Here is an 11189-nt window from a genome sequence, read left to right as displayed (position 1 = left end):
GCTGTGTTACTTTGTTTATTTCTTGTGTTTATGAAAACATAACATATAAATAAGGAACTTCGAAAAAAAAAAGATACAATGAAGGATGGAAAGTGTTTGTGTTGCGCTTGTTTTTGTCGTGGGCAGCAACGTTTTTCTGTCTGCCAATCAACAGATTTCTTTGGCGATGCCAGTAGCTCCGCCTTAATCGTACCACAGGAATTTTCCTATGGACCTACAACTGAAGGAGGTCCAGAAATGGTGCGGTATGGTTTGGTTGTATTGACCCATTTTATAATGGAAACACACAAAATAGCGTACCGGCCCAAACCGAACCGCTCAATGGAAAAGAGGCTTATATCCTCAGGTCACTGCTGGAGGTAGATAATGGTGTTAAGGGTTGGTGGTTGAAGGCAAACAATTCTTGCTAGAGCTGAAAAATGTCATGTTCATGAAAGCAGCTAAGTCTCTTTGGATAAAACTGTCTGCCAAATGAATAACTTTGAATGTCAATTTTACCTCTTAGTGCAAGTGCAAGAAGCCTCTAATGGGCCTGGGTCACAATGCCTACCTTTACCTTATCATGACAGCAAACTCACTGAGCTGAGGCAGCTGTCATATCAGTGGTGTCTACATAGACAGCATTACTCCTGCAGTTCTGCATCTAACAAATAATTAGCACACAGGTCTTTTTTTTTTTCTTTTTACACAGTCATTGCTCATTTTGGATTTCCTTTATAAATATTTGTGCAACTGTCACCTTAATTGAGAAAAATATAAATGTTTTACATATAATAATTTATTTATATTTCGATCTCTGACCTTAACAATGAAACTAATTAAGGATGATAGCTATGTAATGTTGCTGATATATGATCCAAATGACTACAAAACATAATTTCCACTCAACAGAGTAGCTGAGAACAACACATGGGCAAACACTGAAGCTGAATATCGTGATGACCATCACAGCAGCAGAGCTTGAGCTGCATGTTGTATAGGCGATTCATGCAGACTGTCATACACTGACATGAAAAGCAAGAGGCGGCACAGCAACGATAAGCAGTGTGGTTCTGGCCCGAGTGAACTGAAGAAGAGGCTTTTATTGTGCCCCAGGACCCTTTGGCTCAGATATTTCCACTTGCACAGAGTTGACAGCCCCACCCACCTGCGGTCCAATTACCTACAATACGACGACAGCAAGACTATAAGCTCACCTCAGAAGGCCAAGGGGCTGTCACATAGTGAATTCAAAGAGTTAGACAAGACAAAGGCTTAAACAACTTAAAAAATAGACCTTGAAGAAAAGTGTTCAGTTATTTTTAATGTAGCACGCAAGCAAAAAAGCAGAAAGAGAGAAAAGTAGCTGGAACTCATCATTTTCCTGACTGCATAAAGGGCATAGCACTCACAGTTTTAGCAGAGCTGGGACTATATAGAAAATTCAAGATTTTGAACTGGGCAACATGGACATATTGTAATCTTTCAACTCTAATAATCTAAATCATGTTTCTGCCCTTCAACTTACTGTTTTCTGTATTTTTCTATTTTCTTGTTCTTAAACATTCATTAAGACTTTTGGAGGTTCAGCCAGTCATAATAACTGAGATTTCGCTAATGTAAGTAAAGCTGTTTTTTATTAAATTTATTTATTTATTTATTTATAAATAACTTGTCCTGTCCTGGGGGGGGGGACAGAAAAAAGGAGAATAATAAAGAGAAGTAAAGTAGAATAAAGGATTATGAGAGACAGTAGTGTATTCCGTCCTTCCTCAAAGGAAAGATTGGAACTTTGTTTAATTGACTATAAACATTTGATGGACTTTCCCGTACAGACAGGACAATCCTTTTCATAGGATCTGGGAAGTTTCTGAGTTAATTCTTTGCACACCCACAAATCTGTCAGTGGTATGACTAAAACAAACTAATGTTTTACTGATGTGAGGCCCAAACTCATGACCTCCAAATTTTCTTCAACTTCAAAACTTGTTTTCTTTGCAAGCTGATAAGCTAACACCCACAGGTCTAACCTCTCAACTGGGACAAAGACTAGACCATCTGGGTATATATGGGTTTATTTAGATGTGCAGATTATCATTACCATTGGTACAAGGTTTAATCAACAAGTTGATGCATACAAACAGAAGTAGCTCTTAGTGTTTAAACCTTAAAAATGAGGAGATTAATGACTGGATGTGTCTGAACTTTATTCAGTTAAACAAAAACAAAACTGAGTTGATTGTCTTTGAAGCCAAAGAAAAACGGTTAAAGGTCACCACAGAGCTTCAGTCTATACACCTAAAAACCACCAACCAGGCCAGAAATCTGGGTGTAGTGATGGACTCAGACCTAAACGTTAAAAAGCACATTAGGTAATCACAAAGTCAGCCTACTATCACCTTGAGAATATATCAAGGGTAAAAGATCTGATGTCTCAGCAGGACCTGGAAAAACTAGTCCAGCTTTCATCTTTAGTCGGCTTGATTATTGTAACAGTGTTTTCACAGGTTCTAACTAAAAAATCAATTAGAAACCTGCAGCTTATTCAGAACTCTGCTGCTCGAGTCCTCACTAAGACCAAGAAAGTTGACCACATCAGTCCAGGTCTAAGGTCTTTACACTGGCTACCTGTTCGTCACAGAATAGACTGTAAAGCCTGGTACACACATAAAGACTTTTTGGCTGTTTTTATCCCGATTTTGCCTCTTCCCGACCACAGCAAATGCCCACTTATCCTGACTCTTAAAGGATTTTTCTGTACAACTATCATTTGGTCTGAGATGTGTTACGAACAGATGTGTCCCGATAATCCGCTCCGAAATGGGTCGTAGCCAACAATCAGAAATATTGAACATGTTTAATATTTCAAAGCTGATTTCTGAGGAACACTGATGCATGCATTGTGACTGCATGGATGGTGACATGCTACGGAATGTAGCCAATCAGAGAGAGAGCTGGCAGGGGAACAAGGAAGTAAATAAAGTCAGTGTTCATGCTATCTCCAGTCTGTTATGTTTTTCAGTTCTGGCTTTTTTTGTTAACAGTATTCCCAAGACCACCATCATTCCCACGTCCTGTATGTCCTCTTCTATGCTATGTGTTGTGTTTTCCAATTGTTAATATGTTTCTTCTTCTTTGTTTTTTGCTGGTTGTTGCTATGATTCTTCTACATTTTTGTTTGATGTTTTGTCATGAGATTTCTGTCTCGGAGGACTAGATTGTAGATCAGTTGTGGAACAGCATTGTTATGTGTGTGTTGTTCAGTGATTAGATTACCGGAGCACACCACACACATTATAATTAAAACTGTTAAATGGCTGATTTTTTATCTTCATGTGTGAGGTCTCGACCAGATAAAAAATAAGATTAAAAAAAGTTGTTATGTGTGTACCAGGCTAAAAGTTCTGCTGCTGGTCTATAAAGCTGTGAATGATTTAGGACCAAAATACATCAGTGACCTCTTGATCTAGTATGAACCTGCCAGAACCCTCAGGTCATCTGGTTCCAGTTTCTTATCAGTTCCCAGAGTCAGAACCAGACATGGAGAAGATGCATTCAGCTTCTATGCTCCACATGTCTGGAACAAACGCAGATCAGCTGAAACACTGAGTTTATTTAAATCCAGGTTAAAGACATACCCGTTCTCTGCTGCATTTCACTAGTTTTTATTTTGAAGTCCAGATCTGCATCTCTTTCTTTTAAGCTTAAATTTTCAAACTTAATCATGTTTTAATACTGTTTTTCCTCACACTGGAAATTAATTTCTTGAATTTTATCTATTTTTTTCTTTCTATTTTTATTTAATTTATTTTTATTTCTTATAATGTTTATTTTTATGTAAAGCACTTTTAATTGTCTTTTACATGAAATGTTCTATTCAAATAAACTTGGCTTAAACCCACTGGTGATGGTGTCAGAGGAATGAGGAGTGAACCAAGATGTGTGTGATCGTGCAAATGTAATCATGCCTCAACGGAGGCTAGAGACAGACTAGGGCAACCCAGAGACCCAGGCAGCAATCCTGAAGCATGAACTCAAGCCATCCCACAATAAAGACCACCCTGGACCCATCCCGAGGGTGGCAGAGGAAGGCTCCAGCCAGAGCCCCCCATGGTCATGGGGCACAGACCCCGCCAGGCACTGGCCATCCAGGGGCAGCCAGAGCAAAAGGCTCAGGGCCCCAAGAACCCAGAGGCCCCCTCCCCAAGGCAAAGAGTCCACACCAGCACAGGAAGACCAGGAACCCCCAGAAAACCACCTGGCGCAAGTCAGCATCCACCCCAATGTTCCAGCCGCACACCATGAAGCTGGATTTCAAATACAAACATTTGTAGTGGCCACTAATTGCAGGCTTGGTGGTTTGATCACATCAATTCATTATTTTTTGTGAGATGTCACAATGAGAATCAATCTTTGCTGTTTTAAAGCAATCACAAATAGCTATACTGGTGAGGACAGAATGCAAACTTTGCCATATGAAGTAAAACACATATATAAGAAATGCTAAAGGAGTCCGTTTTTGCAAAAAAAAACAAAAAAAAAAACAAACAAACAAAAAAATCTTAACTTAGCTGAAATGACATGCTTAGAGTTGCAGTAGGTCAACAGTTCCACCAATCACCTCTCACATATTTCACAGATATATGGGCTAATGGACAGCAGAAAATAAAAGTGCTGGACACAAGCCAAAGGCTTCCCATTGATGAAGTAACACAAGAGTCCCAGGTGAAGGAGGAAATATCCACAAAAACCACACCTTGCTATCATTAGAGTGTGATGAGTCCCAGCAGGCTCATATGAGGCAGACAGCTGAGACAGAGCTTTGACCCTTCTCTGTGGTGACTAATGGCTCCAATGAGGCTCAATATTTCTTCTGGGTAAAAGTGTGTCACCTAATATTGAAAAAAATCAACAAAAGTTCAAGCTTGAGAATATACAACCATACTCTAATCTGGACTATATGAAAAATGATAAATAAATAAATAATTAAATAATAAATCCTGTATTATGTCTTCCAAGAATATGATCTTTTACTGAAATAATTTAATTAATTAAAACGAATCAACTAATTCTATAAGCAGCTATTGTGATAAGCAGTTAAATGTTATAATGAATATATTATGGCTTCATTTGAATACTTTCCCCCCAAGTGTAAAACTTTGTTTGAAACTTTGTTGGTCCTGCAAAAATCTATAAAACAATGTTACAAGTTTACTCTTTTATTCCAAGTAAAAAGCATATAAAGATAAAATAGCAATCTTCTCTCTCTCTCTCTCTCTCTCTCTCTCTCTCTCTCTCTCTATGAGTAGATAAAATAAAAAAGGATGGATTCCTGTGTAAGACCCTCTTTTACATCCATCATTACACAGGCTTATTGTAGAAATTAAGCTGTTGTTAGTTTGCTTGCACTGAAACAGAAAGTGTTTTAATAAAGGCTCCGTTATGTTAGTTATCCTGGCACTGGATTTGACAGCATTTTCCCTCCCCTGGTTATGCACAAGGCAACATCAAAGAATCAAATGACGCCATGGATTAAAGTTAGTTAATGCTGTCTGAAACAACAATAAGAAAAGCAGACATGGCTAGTATCATCAGAATGAATCAAAAAATATTTTTCTGCACTATTTCATAGCTACTGTATGTTCTACACAAGTAATATGAGCCTTTTCCAAACAATGGTCAATCTTATTTGCACAAGAATTTTAAGCTGCCACCGTTTCCATTTGGTAATCCACATAGGTCAAACTGAGTCTTCTGCCCTCAGCTAAATGTGGTTATTCAGCCTGTGCAGAGAGCTAAACACACCTGGTTCCAGTAACCACTCAGGAGACGAGCTGTCTTCTTCGTAGCTTTTACTGTCGAACCACATTACTTTCTTCAGTTTTGTAAAACTGCAATACAAAAAATGAATAAAGGACATTCTGTCACTATGCAAGTGTATAAAGAAAGGCATCAAATATAAAGACCATGTTAGAGATAGATCCAAAATCATGTTAGCAACCAGAAGACATAACATTTTCCCAAGGAGAAAGCAAATGCTAACACACAGCATGCTAACCGATACAACAGGGTAATAGTTAGCCTTTATCAATTAAGGACAAACCATATTTACCAAAAGAAACTTACGATCACTTCACTATGTTAACCAAACACACACTAACAATCAGACAAACTTACAGACTATGCTCTTTCCAAGGGCATTGGCAGCGAGGATTGACAGAGAACCACACATACATCTGCTCACTCTGCATGTTTGGGAAAAAATATCCCTTTTTTACCATACGCAGTTTAGCTGCTGCTTATGTTGAACAGCCAGTAGGAGGCAGTGTTAAACTATCAAACTGATTAAATCTATTATGTTTCTTGAAAAAACACGTTCAATGTGACAGAACAAAAATGGCTTTCAACTCTACTTTAACTACCTTAAATTGCTAAATACAATGAACATATCTGAGGGCAGAATACTGAGCTATCTTAATGTTGCTTTAATGTGTGCTTATACAGGACACCAATGTGAAACTAAAGTGCATCTGTCTCACCTTGAAACAAACTATGTGAGAAACACTACTGCCTCATTTAACATGCTGCTGATGACTGAGGCTTTTTTTTATAGCTTGTTTATCTTTTTACTTCAAATAAAATTAGATTTTACCTTCATATTTCATTCATGCACAGCTATTCATTCAATGGGAGGAATGCCCCCATTGAAGGACCAGGAAGCGGACAGCATCGGGCACAATGTAAGTTTGGTATATATGAGAAGACTTTACCTACAATATTCTTCTTGTCATCAAACAACCTCATAATATTCAGAATTTCTTTTTACAGAGAAAGTTAAGCTAGAAAATGGTCATATTGTTTTGATGTCTTACCTTGTTCTTTAAGAAAGAACATCAAGAATGTGAGAAGGAAACAAGGCGGTTAATAAGAAAAAGCATGATCAACACAATTAAAATCAGCTATATTGAATTATTACAAACATAATAACCACATCATAGACTAGGACAATTCACATATAATTGGATAATTGGATCAGGGACAAACAAACAAAACCGATTGTTCAAGGAGACCATAGAAATCAGAAAGCGGGCTAGTGACACTATCAACTGGGATGAGGGAGCCTTCATACGCTCACACACCTGGGACCCTCTTTCAAAGACCTTCAAGCAGCACTGGGTGAAGGCAACCTCGTGGGTCTGTCATCAGGTTGGCCACGCCTACAAATAACAGCTAATAAACGACATGCCACAGCTGTCAGATGATGATGCTGAGGAAGACTGCAAACACAAGCTGAAACATGTCAGGGTAAAACAAACATCCTCCACTTTAACTTTGTCTGAAAGAAGAAACTATATGCATATAAAAAAGACAAAATTAACCCTTTTGAGCTTTAATAAACAACCTCACTGTTTACTGAGCCAGGTTTTTGTCACAGTAGTGCATTAAGACAATTAAAACACTTTCCTTGGATTTACTTTGGAAACACTTCAACACATTGTCAATACAAAACAGCTTTCACTATGCATAGCACAGCTTCATATTCTGTTGGTATTCAAAGGAAGGATGGTAGACAGACTTAATCCACCTATTCTCATGTAAGAGATCACAGGATCATGACCCATCTGACTCAACAGTCTGTTCAGTTCTTGACTTCAAACTCACACGTTTCCTCAGCGTTCGACTTTACTTTCTAATCCCTAACCATGACCTTTTGGGAGTGAGAGCAGTATCTGTAAAAGGAGTAAAACAGCTTAGGATACCAAGGATGGGAAGAAAAAATAATAAAATAAAATAAAATAAAATAAAAAAGTCTTCATCTAATCCATTTCAACTGCCAGCATAATAAGGTCAGGACTGTCCTCAGCTCAACATGTTACCAAATTTTATTTGTTTTATTTTTATCTATTTCTTTATTTTAACTCTAAACAGAGTTGATAGTAATACATCTAAAATTATTATCCACTACAGCAATAAGTGTATGAGATCATATTTTCCAGACAAGATACTAATCCATCCCACAATCTCTGATGGTTATGTGGACATGCACCAGGTCAAGTTAGTTACAGGCCAAAATGATTCAACAAATGTTAGAAGCTACTTTTGACAGCTGGAAACACAGTGTTGCTGTAATTATTTTGTCACTCATTTGATCATTATTAGAAACACAGACTCAACAATTAAATGAAAGCAGCTGAGAAAGATGCAACATTTCACATGGCCACAATGGCAATGGCTTCTATCAATGAACACACTCATGCTGAATTTTAACAGAGACACAGTAGAAGCAGATTGCTGCCATTATAGAGGCTAAAGTATTTACAATTCTTTGTTTGGCCTATTATCCCTTTTTGTAGGGGTAACAAGATTTGAGAAAATGTTCATTAACTATGCATCCTGGGTACAGGATGGGAACAGCAGGTTTATCAGTCTAAATATTTAATGAATTTCAGAAAATAGGCTATATATATTATAATTAATTGTATTATTTTTTTTTAATTAAGAGACAGTAGGCAAGGCTAATCTTCCAACAACAGCTGCAAAATAATTCAGATAAATATTGTAAAAAAAAGAAAAATAAATAAATAAAAAAAATTGATTTGATTTAATTTAGTGTTAAATCATTGGATTTGTTGTATTGAACTGAATATTAGCCATTTTTAATTGCACAGTTTAATGGAAACTATTATGATTAGTTCAATAATTAACTGTTAGAAATGGTGAATATTTAAATTTAGGTTGATGAAACCATGGATACTGTGGCTCCTGTGTAAATCAAAAATATCTTGGAAATCTTTATCCTTTATACTGAGCTACAGTTTAACACAACAATAAACATGGCTGTTGATGGTTTGAAGTTGCAGCATGTGATGTCTTAGTCTGACAGGCTTAAAGTCAAGCTTTTCTGAGGAGGGCACACCAAAGCATCTGCTGCAGCAGAAGACTTCAAGTGACAGTTCACTCATCTCATGTATCATTATCCAGTAATAAAACAAACAACACTTAGCATTTTTCTGGGTCATGCAGTAAAGGAGCAGCAATGATTTTCCAACCTTTTGAAGAAAGTGTGTGGTTAACAGCTGCAAACATGAAAGGTTATTTTTTTTAGATAACATTATCATCTCTCTGGTTTATCATATAAATTCAGTGATGAACTCAGAATAATGGACAATTGCCATTAATGTGTATGAAATGTTATGAAATTTAATTAACTATAAAGCTTGAAGTTCAGCTTATGCCATCTCAGGCTTTCTTTCCACATCAAGCTGCAATCTCAAAGCTGTAGAGAATATTTCCACTTGGCATATTTGAGCAAGCACAGACACTGACGCACACACAAACACAAACAGCTACAATGTTTATGGAAGATACAATTCCAGCATGATTGAGGCATAGGTAAGGAGAAGAGGATTTAGAAAACCTCAATTAGACATGAGTGTAGTGTAGGATTATTCTGCAGGGAGAACTGCATTCAGAGTGGAAGGATAATGCTTTGTACAGCAGGTCACAAATGGAGGAGAGAGGAGACCGAAGAGGGTGGCCTTAATGCTACTGATTGGCCTCAATCATTGTGGGTAATTGGGAGACAGGATGATGAAGTGCTTGCAAGAAAGACTTCTGCTAGTCCCTGACTCAATGTTCTTCTGTCGTGCATAGATTTATTTACCTGTCTCTGGAAGAGTAGTGTGACTTCAGGTACAAATGCAAGCATACAAAAATTTAGCTCACATTTTGCAGAATAACTGCTGTGTGGTCTAACGCAACGTTCACACTGCAGCTCAATTCCAATTTTTTATGACAGTCTGAACAGCACAAATCTGACCCAATCCACTTTCATATGTGGTCCTAAATCGGATACATATCCGATCTGTGTCAACGCGACCTAAGTCTGAACAGTCATGCCACATTTCATCTGACTTGGACGTCACAGACGTGAGACAAACGTTACAGTTCTGCGCCGCTGGAAGGGGAATGCGGGAATATTGAATCAGTCTCAATCTCCTTCTGTTATGTTGGCTTCAACTGTGCAGGTCCTTCCAAACTGATAAGCAAACACATAATCCTTATTTACTTGCATAAACACTACGCAGTGCGCGATGTCGTGTTTTTCTTGGTGTATGCATGTCACTTCAGGGCCCTGATGAAGGTGGCGTTGAAATGATAATGTGAACGATCATGTAATAAAATCAGATTTGAGCATTAAGACCTGCAGAGTGAGTGTAGCCTAAGTGTCCTGTCAATGATGAGAAGGGCAAGCGCATTAAAGGAAATATTAATGAGTGTGACAGCCTAAGTACCTAAACTATCCCCCACTTTAGTCATTATGTTTGAACTGTTATGTAATGATTTGTTCATTTTATAGCGTAAGGTGGTCACATGCCTCATAGAATACATCAGTGTGCTGTTGCTAACAAATCAGAGCTGGTGCAGACTGGAATGACCTTGATACTGTCCAGGGAACAGCGACAAGTAGAACACACAACACACCCAGTCGCTCTGCAGCTAATGAGCGGGAGCAAGGCTCAGCTTTATCTTCGTAATTAATGATTGAGACGTGATTTGTGAGCTCCTGGTGGATGTCTGCGTCAACTCTCAGGAGCTGAACTGTAACAATTTAAACAGAAGCAGGATGGTAAATAGGAAATAAAAACATTACCAGGTAAAAGATGATGTTTAAAAATAGTTTCTTTTGAAGTGCAACTTTGTGACTTAATTATTTTTTTTCTGCATGCACTAGTAGAAAATTTGCATCTTTGTGTTTAGTTCATCAGGATTCACATATCCTAATTACAAGAGAGGCAGTGCTTGTAAACAAAAGTCACATGGACTGCACAAGGACTTTGTTCATTTACAGCTAATGCAGAATAAGATATGAGTAACTACCATTTCCGGCTGATCACTAGTAATAAATTAACAACACTCTGTGGTATTTAACAGTCCAGAGATGTGAAGAAAAAGTAGTGAAAATGATCAGATTTCAATCATTTTTTTGTGTATTGAGTATTTTTTCTCTTTTTGTTTGTGTCTTTGTACTTTATTATGAACTAATTAAGTCATATACATTAAGATGAAGTTGTAAATTCTTTAAAAGGTGTGAATTCCTGTAGGATTTTTTGTCAGTTTTTATTGGCAGGAAATGCAGCTCCCATGACATGAGGGTCATAGAGTAATTTAAGCAGAAACATTTAAACAGAAGTGCCTTTTAATAGGTC

General features: G+C 37.5%; 1 long non-coding RNA gene across 1 annotated transcript; it reads right to left on the bottom strand.

Moving 5' to 3' along the window:
• Positions 1-2999: 2999 nt before the first annotated feature.
• On the bottom strand, positions 3000-3258 carry LOC121629137. The gene is made up of 2 exons (XR_006008339.1): positions 3218-3258; positions 3000-3124 (listed from the first exon to the last, which is right to left on the bottom strand). It is a non-coding gene; the product is annotated as an uncharacterized LOC121629137 (long non-coding RNA).
• Positions 3259-11189: the final 7931 nt, after the last annotated feature.

This window comes from Melanotaenia boesemani, chromosome 18 (genome assembly GCF_017639745.1).
Source record: "Melanotaenia boesemani isolate fMelBoe1 chromosome 18, fMelBoe1.pri, whole genome shotgun sequence".
NCBI lineage: Eukaryota > Metazoa > Chordata > Actinopteri > Atheriniformes > Melanotaeniidae > Melanotaenia > Melanotaenia boesemani.
The sequence above is the reverse complement of the archived record's forward strand: the minus strand, read 5'-3'. Positions and strand labels throughout refer to the sequence as shown.